The sequence below is a fragment of the Camelina sativa genome, chromosome 5 (assembly GCF_000633955.1).
Source record: "Camelina sativa cultivar DH55 chromosome 5, Cs, whole genome shotgun sequence".
In the NCBI taxonomy this organism is placed as follows: domain Eukaryota; kingdom Viridiplantae; phylum Streptophyta; class Magnoliopsida; order Brassicales; family Brassicaceae; genus Camelina; species Camelina sativa.
The window spans coordinates 34,887,951-34,899,464 of NC_025689.1; the positions used below are offsets into that span (position 1 = coordinate 34,887,951).

General features: G+C 28.7%; 1 long non-coding RNA gene across 1 annotated transcript; it reads right to left on the bottom strand.

The window, feature by feature from the left end:
* LOC104788685 lies at positions 6,460–7,598 on the bottom strand. Its single transcript, XR_768536.2, has 3 exons — positions 7,294–7,598; positions 7,045–7,115; positions 6,460–6,733 (listed from the first exon to the last, which is right to left on the bottom strand). It is a non-coding gene; the product is annotated as an uncharacterized LOC104788685 (long non-coding RNA).

Consider the following 11,514-nt stretch of genomic DNA (forward strand, 5'->3'; position numbering starts at 1 on the left):
TCGATGGAATTGTTTGATCTTAAAGGGGATATTCTATAATTTCGCATGTGAGGGGTTATTTCTTGGTTTCGTACAGTCATTAATAACTTGATTATTTTTAGATAATAGTAGATAGAAAGAACGCTCGTAAGGAGTCCTGAAACCAATAAATATAGGCCTGCCTGCCATCCACACCAGAATAAATGGAGTTTTCCAAAAAAACCTGCTAGTGGAGGAAGACCTCATAGGGATAAGAGACATAGAGCTAAACAAATTGATAATGATGTGTGTATGATTTGTTTGTTTTCACGTTATGGAAGTTGGAATATAAAAGTAGATTGCTTTTTTTTCAAAAGAAACCAGAAGATATAATTGATGATCTTGAAGGCTTAAAAGCCAAATAAAATAAATGAGCAACAATAAATGTTTTTACCAATTAAAGTTAAAAAATAAAAATATAAAAAAGAATGGTAGCAAAGTTGAGGAATCTCCATAAAAGCACCTTCCCACTACATGTAGTCATGTACTATAGTCCATAACACAGATAAAGTTTACAGTTTAATAGTAATAAATCATATATATAAAAGTAAGGTTTCACTCTCTTCTTATTGGTCCACTTGGTAATGAAATTTTAACAAAAAAAAATATTTATATTAAAACACAAATTTAAAAACAATTAATTTTCACATTTAAATCACATAATATAAAACTGAAATCATATAAATTTCTCCTATAAATTATGCATTAACTTTATTTCTCTACTAAGTTGTATTAATCAGTTGTATTCAAACAAAACAATAAATTAGAATTGTAACTCTCATTTTCTAAAAGTAATTTTTCATCATTTTTCTTCCTATAAATACTCATTATCTTATTCTCTTAGTCTATCACTCTTTCATTCTCTCATCTTCTTCCACTACTCTCAAATCTCTTTTTTTTTTTGTATTTTTTTTGTTATTGTTGTTGTATGGGTTATAAAAAATCAAATCAAATATCATTGTAAAAGCTTAGTTTTGGAGTTTATATGATATGTATATCTTATATATATTTTTAAATCTAAAAAAAGGTTTATCTTCATTTTCTATTTTATATTAACATCTTGTAAGTCATTATTTTCATACTTTCTTACAATATTCACCACACAATAAGATCATGAAGTTGAAATGATCCATATCTAATTATCCATTATGTCTTTGGTTATCTCACATATTCATGTATCATTTTTAATAATTTATAAAGATCAATATAATATTTAAAGATCAATATAATTATCCATTTATAAAGTCTATTTTGTTTTGTAAATTATATCAACTCTATTTATAAAGACTATTTTGTTTTGTGATCCAATTGATAAATCTGCAAAGATCAATATAATATATATTTTTTTATGATTTGAGGTTTTTGAAAACAAAAAGAACATAATTAAACAATTGGTTTTTGTGTGTTTAATCAAAATAAAAAATGATCCAAAAAAGAAATCATATTCAACTGGAACTTAAATATAAAAATAAAATATAATTTTAAAAATACAATTTAACTAAATTCTCTAAAGATGAAACCAATAGTATGAAATCTAGCACTATAAATTAAACTGATGAGTGAAAAAAAAAAAAACCAAAAAAATATAAGTTATCCTTGGGTTTTAAAAATTATTGAGATTGAAGAATTTATATAATTTTATAAAAAAACTAATTTATTTTGTCACTTCAAAAGTAATATTTTTTATTTTGAAATATTATGTGTAAGTGTTGAGTTTATATCAACAAACAACCAAATCATGTGAATTTTGATTCGGCCACTTGATATTCCTTTTATTTTAGGTTATAAAAAATTAAAATATTTTTTTTATAATTAAAGGCATGTAACTCCATTTAACTCAATGTAACTTCTATCCAAAATTGTACATTAATTCATTCCCCCTACTAACTTATTTATCTTTCAAGAGAAAATATTTTTGGTTAAATTTTAATATTTTTTAATTATTTTGGTTGGCTAAACTTGTATTCATATTTTGGTTGGCTAAATTAATATATTTCTCATGTAATATTATTGTTTATAATATATTTTCTCATTTCAAAGTTTAAAGCAATATATCATATATAAAAAAGTAAGGTTTTGGTCTCTCTTTACTGGTTAATTTTCATTTAATATTTTCTGATTTTTTTATTTACTTTCTAATTGTTTTAAACAATATTTAAGAGCCAATAAACACAATACATGTAACTCACACATTAAGATAAAATTATAACTAAAAATAAAATAAATTATACATTAATCATATTCTACCATTTAATTTTACTCAAACACAATAAATTACTATTGTAACTCCATAATTCTAAATATAACTTTCATCATTTCTTATCATATAAATAAGCATTCTCTCATATTGGCATTCTTTTACTCTTATTTTCACATTCTCTCATTCTCTTCTACAATACCTCAAATCATTTTTTTTTTTTTTTGATTTCTTATTTTTGTTGTATGGGTTGTAAAAAACAAATAAAATATCATTGTAAATTTTTAATGCTAAATTTTAATTTTAGAGACTACATGATATATATTTTACATTGTTCTTATTTTAAAAGGTTCATATACATTATCTAATTTGAATCTATATACTTATTTAAGCAACCTTTTAAACAAATAATCTTACTCCATGTAAAATATTACACAAAATGCCACTGTATTTTAATACAAAATATAATAATAGAATCTTAATATTAATTTGTTGTAACCTGAAAATGATTATCCAAAACAATAGTAATTATTAATTTATTAGATTACAAGAAATCATAAATAAAAGAATTTTGAAATTATTTAAAAATAATAGTAAAATTATTTTGAAATTATGTAATAAAATAATTAAACAGATTCTATTTATTGTTTCAGAAATCTTAGGAAACAATAACAAACTATTTAGAAAATTATAAAACTTAAATTTATTTATAAAACTAAGATTAAATATTTACATATCTAAATCATTTAATAATAACAAATATATATTAAAATTAGGATACAACATTGTTTATATATTTAAAATCTATCTATATACTTATTTAAGCTATGTTGTTAAAAATTTAACCAGTTCTGATGTGACATATTACGAAAATGCTATTATATTTTAATTATTCTAATAACTAACAAAAGAAAAGTTTAGATTTGTTTACAAAATAATAAAACTCTATTTAATTGTTTAGATTTATTGTTTAGATTTATTGTTTCATAAATCTTAGGAAATAATAACAAACTATGTAATTGGCTAAAACTTAATTGTTTATACACAATATTCACTATATAAACAATACTAAGTGTATAATATTGATAATATACATAATCTAATTGTAATTTTCACCTATAAAATTAATATACAACATATTATACCAATAACTTCAATTTGTAAATTTGGTATATTAAGATCTCTAAACACGACCACATCAATTTGTAATACCAAATCACGGGTCAATACATGTTTTGTTGGATTTTTTTGGCTTTACCAAATGTATAATTAACGAATTTGATATTGCACCAAACCAAAATAGTAGTACCAACTACGGGTCGAAATTAGAGTATGACCTTAAGTAAATTAAATATATGATTTTATAAAATGTATAGAATTAATAAATTTTCTACTATTATTTTGTAACAAACAAATCCAAATTTACATAAATATTTTCTCACGCTGGTAACATTATTATACAAAATATTAACGTGTATTTATGAGTCGGGTAATAAAACGGGTAATGAGACGGGTAACGAGACGCTCAAAAATTAAATTAATATCCAATATTCAATCATTATTCATGGATAATATAATTATTATACCCTTCACTCGACCCTAAAGCTGCGGGTACCTTTTTCGGGACGGATACAAACTGAAAAACGGGTCCAATACGGATATCGGTAGTAGTTTCCATGCCTACCTATTAGTAGTTTAATATGAATCAAAATTCACCATATAGTACTATATTATATAACATGTAAATGAATGATACAACATAAACATAATATTAACAAATAACAAAATAAAAAAAATTTCTCGCGCTACCAGCACGGTTATTATCTAGTTATTACCTTATAAGTAATCATTCTCTCTTCCTCTCCCACCAATATCAAATGTTGTTATATCTCATATGTGTTCTAAGAGTTTGATTCTATATTTTAATTTAGAAAGTATTATATATATATTTTACATTGTTCTATTGTTTAAAGATTCATCTCCATTATCTAATTTGGATTACCATCTTATAGTAATCATTCTCTCCTCCTCTCCCACCAATATCAAATGTTGTTATATCTCATATGTGTTGTAACTTATAAGAGTTTGATTCTATATTTTAATTTAGAAAGTATTATATATATTTAACATTGTTTTCAATTTTTTATTTATTTATATAAAAATAAAATATTTCTATTATTTTTTTGCCTTTCTAATCTATTCATATTTATTTTTTAAATTTGCATAGTTAAATTTAAATTCACATATGTTGGTTTTAACAAAAAAATCAACTTTATTTGAGAATTAGATGTTCCTATTCATTTTTAAACGATCAATGTGTAACATAATATATATGTTGGTTTTAACAAAAAAATCAACTTTATTTGAGAATTAGAAGTTCCTATTCATTTTTAAACGATCAATGTGTAACATAATATATATAAGCATTTTGTCTTGCAATCACAAGTTCCATTGCTTAATTCTATGGTTAAACTATAATATATGTTTTCCTATTTGTAGGAACAACAACATACTTATTTAATATATTTAAAAGAGCAGATGATTAATCGAAATAAACATTTCTCCAAATTTTATAATTCAATCAGTGTGAGTGTACTTATTACTTTGAAAAACCTTTACATTGAAGTTCATAAAATCATATAAGAAAACTAAAATACTATGTCACTTCAAATTTGGAAGGAAACACTTGGTATTCCTTTTTAAAAAAGTCAAGACACATATAAAAATTTATTAATATTTAACTCACTTTAAAGGCATAAAAGGTCATTTAACTCAAAAATAACTTCTATCCAATAATTCCATACATTCCTCCCACAAATAAAATATATATATATATATGTTCAAGATTATATTTAAATATTACATAAATTTTTAGTTAGCATAGTCATATATATATATACAATATATATACATAAGAATTTATATTACTTATTAACACCATAATTCGACCTATTATTTGCTTAACTCAAAATTGGTTTCAAAGCTAACAAAAGAAAAATATAAACGATCTTATTGATATTAGACCAAAACATGGGCATACAAACATAATCACTTACACGGAAGATAATTATTTTTAAAAAATAACTTATTATTGCAACATCAACGTATGAAGGGTTTACATAAGCAGTTAATTAGAAAATCTAAAATACAATAAATGTATTGGGAACAATGTCAGTCAATGATAAGATTGGATCCTCAAAAGCAAGAAACAACATCCTCATAATTCATAAAAAATAAACGCCACAATTGTACACATCTAAACAAAATGGTATAAACATATAGTGTATAAGTACAAGTGACTGCAAAGCCCGTATATACTTAATTAAAACGAAATAATACAAAAAAGAAAACGAAAAAGACCAAAACAAAACAAGAAAGTGCCAACTACACCACAACCCACGCGTTGCGTGGAGAAACACTTAGTATCTACAATATGAAAGTGTATGATTTGGAAACTCTTTATTCCAAAGTAAGTCGAGCCAAAATAAATATTCTGTAAGTCCCAATAGTATTATTGTAGTTGACAATCCTCTCTATAAGGACTTGCCCTATAAAACTGCTTGGAAATAAATGGAAAATAAGAATAACAAAACAAAACAAAAAAACTATTTTTATTATGTCAGTGTATGCAAATAAATGCAGTGTGTTAAAAGAGATCGAAATGTGAAAGTAACGTATGCATTTTCTTTTGTACAGGAAATAAATGCTGAAGGAAGGAAAAAATAGTGCATGGCCCAAACCCACGCGCTCTCGGCCTGCTCAATTTCTAAAATATGCAAAAAAGGCCCAATTTCGAGGGTTATAGTCCACGGGTTTTTGTCTCACGCGCTCAACGCGCGTTAGGTGCGTGTGTGTTTTCTTCTTGTAATAAACAAACGAACGTACCTTATTAGAAATAGAGTTTTTTAAGAGTTCTACCACATTTATAATTCTTTCTATCCGATTGTACCACATTCCAAAACTCTTTTCAAAAATACCACAACTGTATGATAGAATGACCAATTTAACCCTGTTTTTTGTTTCCTTTGCAAAATAATAGAAAAACGTTTTCTTGTTTTTTATTTAATAAAACTGCTATGTCATGTCTTTTCACTGTCTCCCACAGTACTCCAATTTTAAATTAAAACAGTTCTATGTTCTATGTGACAAATGATGGGCGTCTTTGTCTTTCATTACGTGAGAGTGAACTAAAGAGTATATTAATTGGCTTGTGTTTATGAATAATTAAATCTAAACAGATCTGATAATAGACAAAATTGAAATTATGTTATGAATGGTCTATTAAAGACAAGTCATTTACATTGGTCCATCAGATACATGTCTATTTATGCAAATAGTCCATCGATGGTCCATCACTAACAAATGACAAATGGTCCATCGCTACCAAGATTAATGATTAATTGGAAGAAGAAACAAATAATCATAACACATCTGGTCCATAAGCATATACTCGGTTGGAGAGTCTTCAATTTGTTCTTTCTCTAATCTCTGACTTGTGGCTTCCTCGGGACTTCAAAGCTATGATAATAGACAAAATAGAATAGACAAAATTGAAGAGCACTCATTTATATTGGTCCTTCTGATAGCAAGATGTCCATATCTAACAAAATGATATGTCACTAACAGATAGTCCATCGCAACAAAATGTTTTATAGCTTATAATGGTCTATCGGTTAGCAACTGGTCCATCAGCCTAAGAGTCCATCAGATAAAGATGTCTACTTCTAATTGTTGTCCATCACTACCAAATGGTCCATCGATCACAAGATTCATGACTAACTTGAAGATGAAACATATAATCAGAACTCATTTGGTCTATAAACACATACCTGGTTGGAGAGACTTCAATCTTGTCTTTCTCTACTCTCTGACTTGTGGCTACCTCATGGGTTTTGGATCTCTGATAATAGACAGAATGTAGTAGACAAAATAAAGCATACGTCATTAACATGTCTACTTCTAATAGATGGTCCACTGCTAACAGATGGTCCATCGCAACCAAATTGTCCATCGACTACCTAATGGTCCATCAATAACATAAACCCTAGATCTTAGAAAAGTTAAAAAAAAAAACATACACAAGCTCGGGTAGAGGGTCTCCGAAACTAGACCACTGTGTTGGTCGCCTACGGAGGGGTAAGGTGGATCAGATAGAGTACATGGTGGACAACTGGACTTGATTAAGAATTTCGCTATTAGATCGGTTGCCCATTATATGCCGCCGTCGGGAGTGGAACAGAAAGAGGGTCGATTGTGAAAGTGAGAGTTATTGAGAATAAAGTGATGTTAGCAAGAGAGAGAGATAGAAATTGCAGAAGATGAAAAATCGATAGTTACAAAGGAAGAGATAGATGGTTTCTCTCTTTTTGAGATAAAGCGGAGAAAAAAATCAATGGGAAGGAAAAGATTTTTTAATTGGTCTGACAACTTTAACTCCCAAATATCTTAAAGAAAAAAAAGATAGTTTTTTTATTAATATCAATTCCTTTTGGTTATTCACGTGTTGTTTCCAGCCCATCATATACAGGGCAATTTAGTCAATTTATCTACCTCATGTGGTAGATTAGAAAAAGTGTTTTCATTTATGGTAGATTTGGAAAGTTTCTAAGTAGATGTGGTAGAATTGACAAAATTCCCTTAGAAATATATCTGCATTAACTTAGTAATGGAATTAAATTTACTTCTTTAATCCAGGAAAAAAAATAGTCAATTACTTCCGATTCTAATTTTATGATCGGGAAATGTTCAAAAGTGATATATATTAGATTTTAACCAGCGGTACACCACAGATCTATAGATTTTGTTATTATTTATAACTAGGTTTTGAACCCACGCGTGAATAGATATATTATGATGAAAATTATATATGATTGATTACGGTAATAAAATATTATTTTATAAAAAAAATTAAATTAGTATTATTATTTTCATTGTTAAAATTTATGGTAATTTTCATTGTTACTTTTACTGTCTGGTTCTTCGTTATAATTTTTTCTTCTTCTTACTCGTCAACTTTTTCACAATCTTCTACTGAAAAACCTTTTTTTTAGACTACCACACAACTTATTAATCCATCAAACTCAAATTATTTCTTTTCTCATAAAATTTGTAAAATTGATGAAGAGCAGCATAATTAACACATGGATCTAATTATTGATAATTTTATCTATATACTTATTTTGTTTTAGATTCACACGTTTATAATCTTCTCCAACCAAAATCCTTACTTGGTTTATAATATTTTAAAAACATAATAAAATATACTAATAATAATTTATTTAATATGAATCATATGATATATAGAAATATAAGTACACTATAAGAACATATTAATTATAAATAAATAATATCAATTATGTTATATCATCAAATAATATCAACTGTATCATATTCTCAAATATTTTTAAAAGTTTCAATATTAAAATATTTAAACTTTTAGGAATTTTAAAAATTATAATATTTTTTTGAAACTTTTTAAAGTTTTAATTTGATCAAATAAAAAACCGGATCAAACCGAATAATTTTAAAACTTGGACGCTTGATAAATCAAGCTTTCCTGCTCATTCGTTGTTGGAAGCATATTAATCTTATTTATATTAGTTTTGAACCATTGTCTAAAACTTTTCTAGCCGATGTGGGATATTGTGCATAGTTCTTTTATTTCCATAAATTTAAAATTTTCCTTTTTCTAAAAAGTTCTGGAAATTTTTAAAAATGTTAATGAATGACATGTCAAATCCTGATAGGTTGTTTTAAAATAATTCTTAATATAGAAAATTCTGGAAATTTTAATTTTTTCTAAAAAGTTCTAGAAATTTTAAAAAATGTTAATTAATGACATGTCAAATCCTGATAGCTTATTTTAAAATAATTCTTAATCTTGAAAATTTTGGAAATTTTTAAAAATGTTAATGAGTGACCTGTCTTATTACAATTGGAGGTTTAAAATCCTAGGTGGACAGCCTTAGAAGCTTATAGCTTCTACTTTTTATTAGTATAATTTTATAGTTGTGGCAGCTAGTCAGCTACTTTGGTTCTAAGCCATCTCTGGCGCTGAATCAACAATTCGAAGTGCTTTTCTTGCGTATTCTTGATAAACCAGCGTTTATATATAGATGTAGGAGGATCCGTTTGGCAAGTAAGAAGCCCCTTTGACATCTCTTTATCTGCAAAGAATTCTCGATATGAAAATACAGAGACAAAGGGTTGATCTTTGAATAGGAAAAAGAGTAAATCCGCGAGATCTTATTCTAAAAAAGCCTTGTTCTTTGGAAGACCTATCTCGTCTCTAGTACTGTATGGTTCTGCTCTGCAAGAACTCCGAATCATTCTCTTGAAGTTCATACTTTTCATCATAAATGATCCGCTTGCCCCGAAATGACACGGCCAAATGTCCGTGCATATATACTTGCCACTACAAGAACAACTCATATAGACTGAATGCTGAGCGCCACGATCTGCTGTTTTCTTTTTGTAATTCTGATTCAAAATTGCTGCTATTCAGTACTCACTTATATGTGTGGGCTACTTTTGTGTACGTTACTCTCGTATGTGTTAGTAGCAAGTAGTATTCCCTTACATTTTGAGGTTCGGACTAGACTTTGCAAGTGTTGTGGCCTGTGGGCTTCAAATGGACCGTTTATTCCAAATCATATTTCTATCCCAAAATTTCATTATTGAGACCCAACAAGGCTTTTCGGAGTTGACGTTTGTGAGTAGAGAGACAAAAACTTGTGATTTCTTTTCTCAATATATAATGCAAAGGCAGTATAGTAGCAAGACACGGATCCAACTACTAGTCTCTTTTCTTTGTGAGAAACAGAATCATATAATAATATCTTCTAAACGATAGGAATCGAGGCGAGGTAGACACAAACACACTTTATACGTTAATGGGAACAAAGCCACGTGAAGGTGGGAAGGACGCACCAATTAGAGTTTAAGCTGACAAGTCAGCACAGGGGTCACAGTCGTGGACCAGTCCACTTCCAACACCACCACAGCCGTCCCTTCGACCCTTTGGCTGACAAATGGTTCCAAGGCATATTTTATATATCTTGGGACCAAGATGGCTTGGGACAAGCTATGCCCCACGACTCTCCCGCTAGTGCTCTCTGGTCGCTTCTCCTCTGCTTCTAGAGACCAACCATTACCACCAACTCTGTTTTCAGTTCACACCTCATTCTGCTTTCTGCAATGCCCACCACCGCACCAATGAGTTGAGAAGTACCCAACTTCTTTCTTCACTGTTCAAAACTGGACTGGTCAAACTCTGGAACTCATCATCATCTCTTTCTGACCCTACTACTGCTACACCCGAGATTTCTAATATGGGTGCACAATCTTCACTGGGCCACCTTTTGTCACCGAGTCTCAGTCTCTCTCTCTCTCTTTTCTTCTCTCTTTTTTTTAATCCTCCATAACATTATACCTTTCTTGCTGACACCGTAGCGCCATTGATCCATGATCCTAATCTTGAGGAAACTGATAGTAACTCTCTGATTGCCGAAGAGATAGTAGTAGCCTTTAATAAAAATAAAGGGACAATTAACCTCCCCTCGAACAAAAATGGTCATGGACCACCCTAGATGATTCTGTCTGAAGAAGCAGTGAGTCCCTTTCTGTTATCCACCTGCCGGATGTTTAGCAAAAGTAAAAAACTAAGACATAATTTTAAAGCTAATGATCATAATAATAATGTCTGATCAAAAGAATTTAAGAAAAGAAGGGATGATTCATTTAGTTTTGTCAGCTAGCTAGCTGCAGAAATGGGAGGGCCTTTAAATCAGTAACAGGAAGACTTACTCATTGGTTGCTTTGCTTTGCTTTGAGCTGTCATTTAGCTTTTGGGGTTACAGAGGATTGTGTTGTTGGGTCCCAACAATACTGAAATTGCCTCCTAATTTCCCACATAGAGCACAAGGATTTTTTCCCTTACACGTCCTCAGTTGAGTGATCACCACTCTTTTTCTCACAGTCAGATGAATCAGGCACCAATCCTTTTGCGCTTCATCCGAGTCAAAAGCCTGAAAAATAAAAAAGTGTGGCATACAATCACTCACAGATATATATATATACACATCTCTCTCTGCCTAAAAAGCAAAGTACCTATACCTACGACGACTGGGAAAGGGATACATATTACTATGAGATAAGAGGATAAATAAGGGAATCCTTCAAATGGTAAGTTTCAAACTAAAAGTGTGTTATGGTATGATCTTGTCTGCCTTTTCTTCGAAAAAGCCAAGATTGTGGGTGTAACTGTTATCAAAAGATTTAAAAAAAAAAAAAAAAAAAAA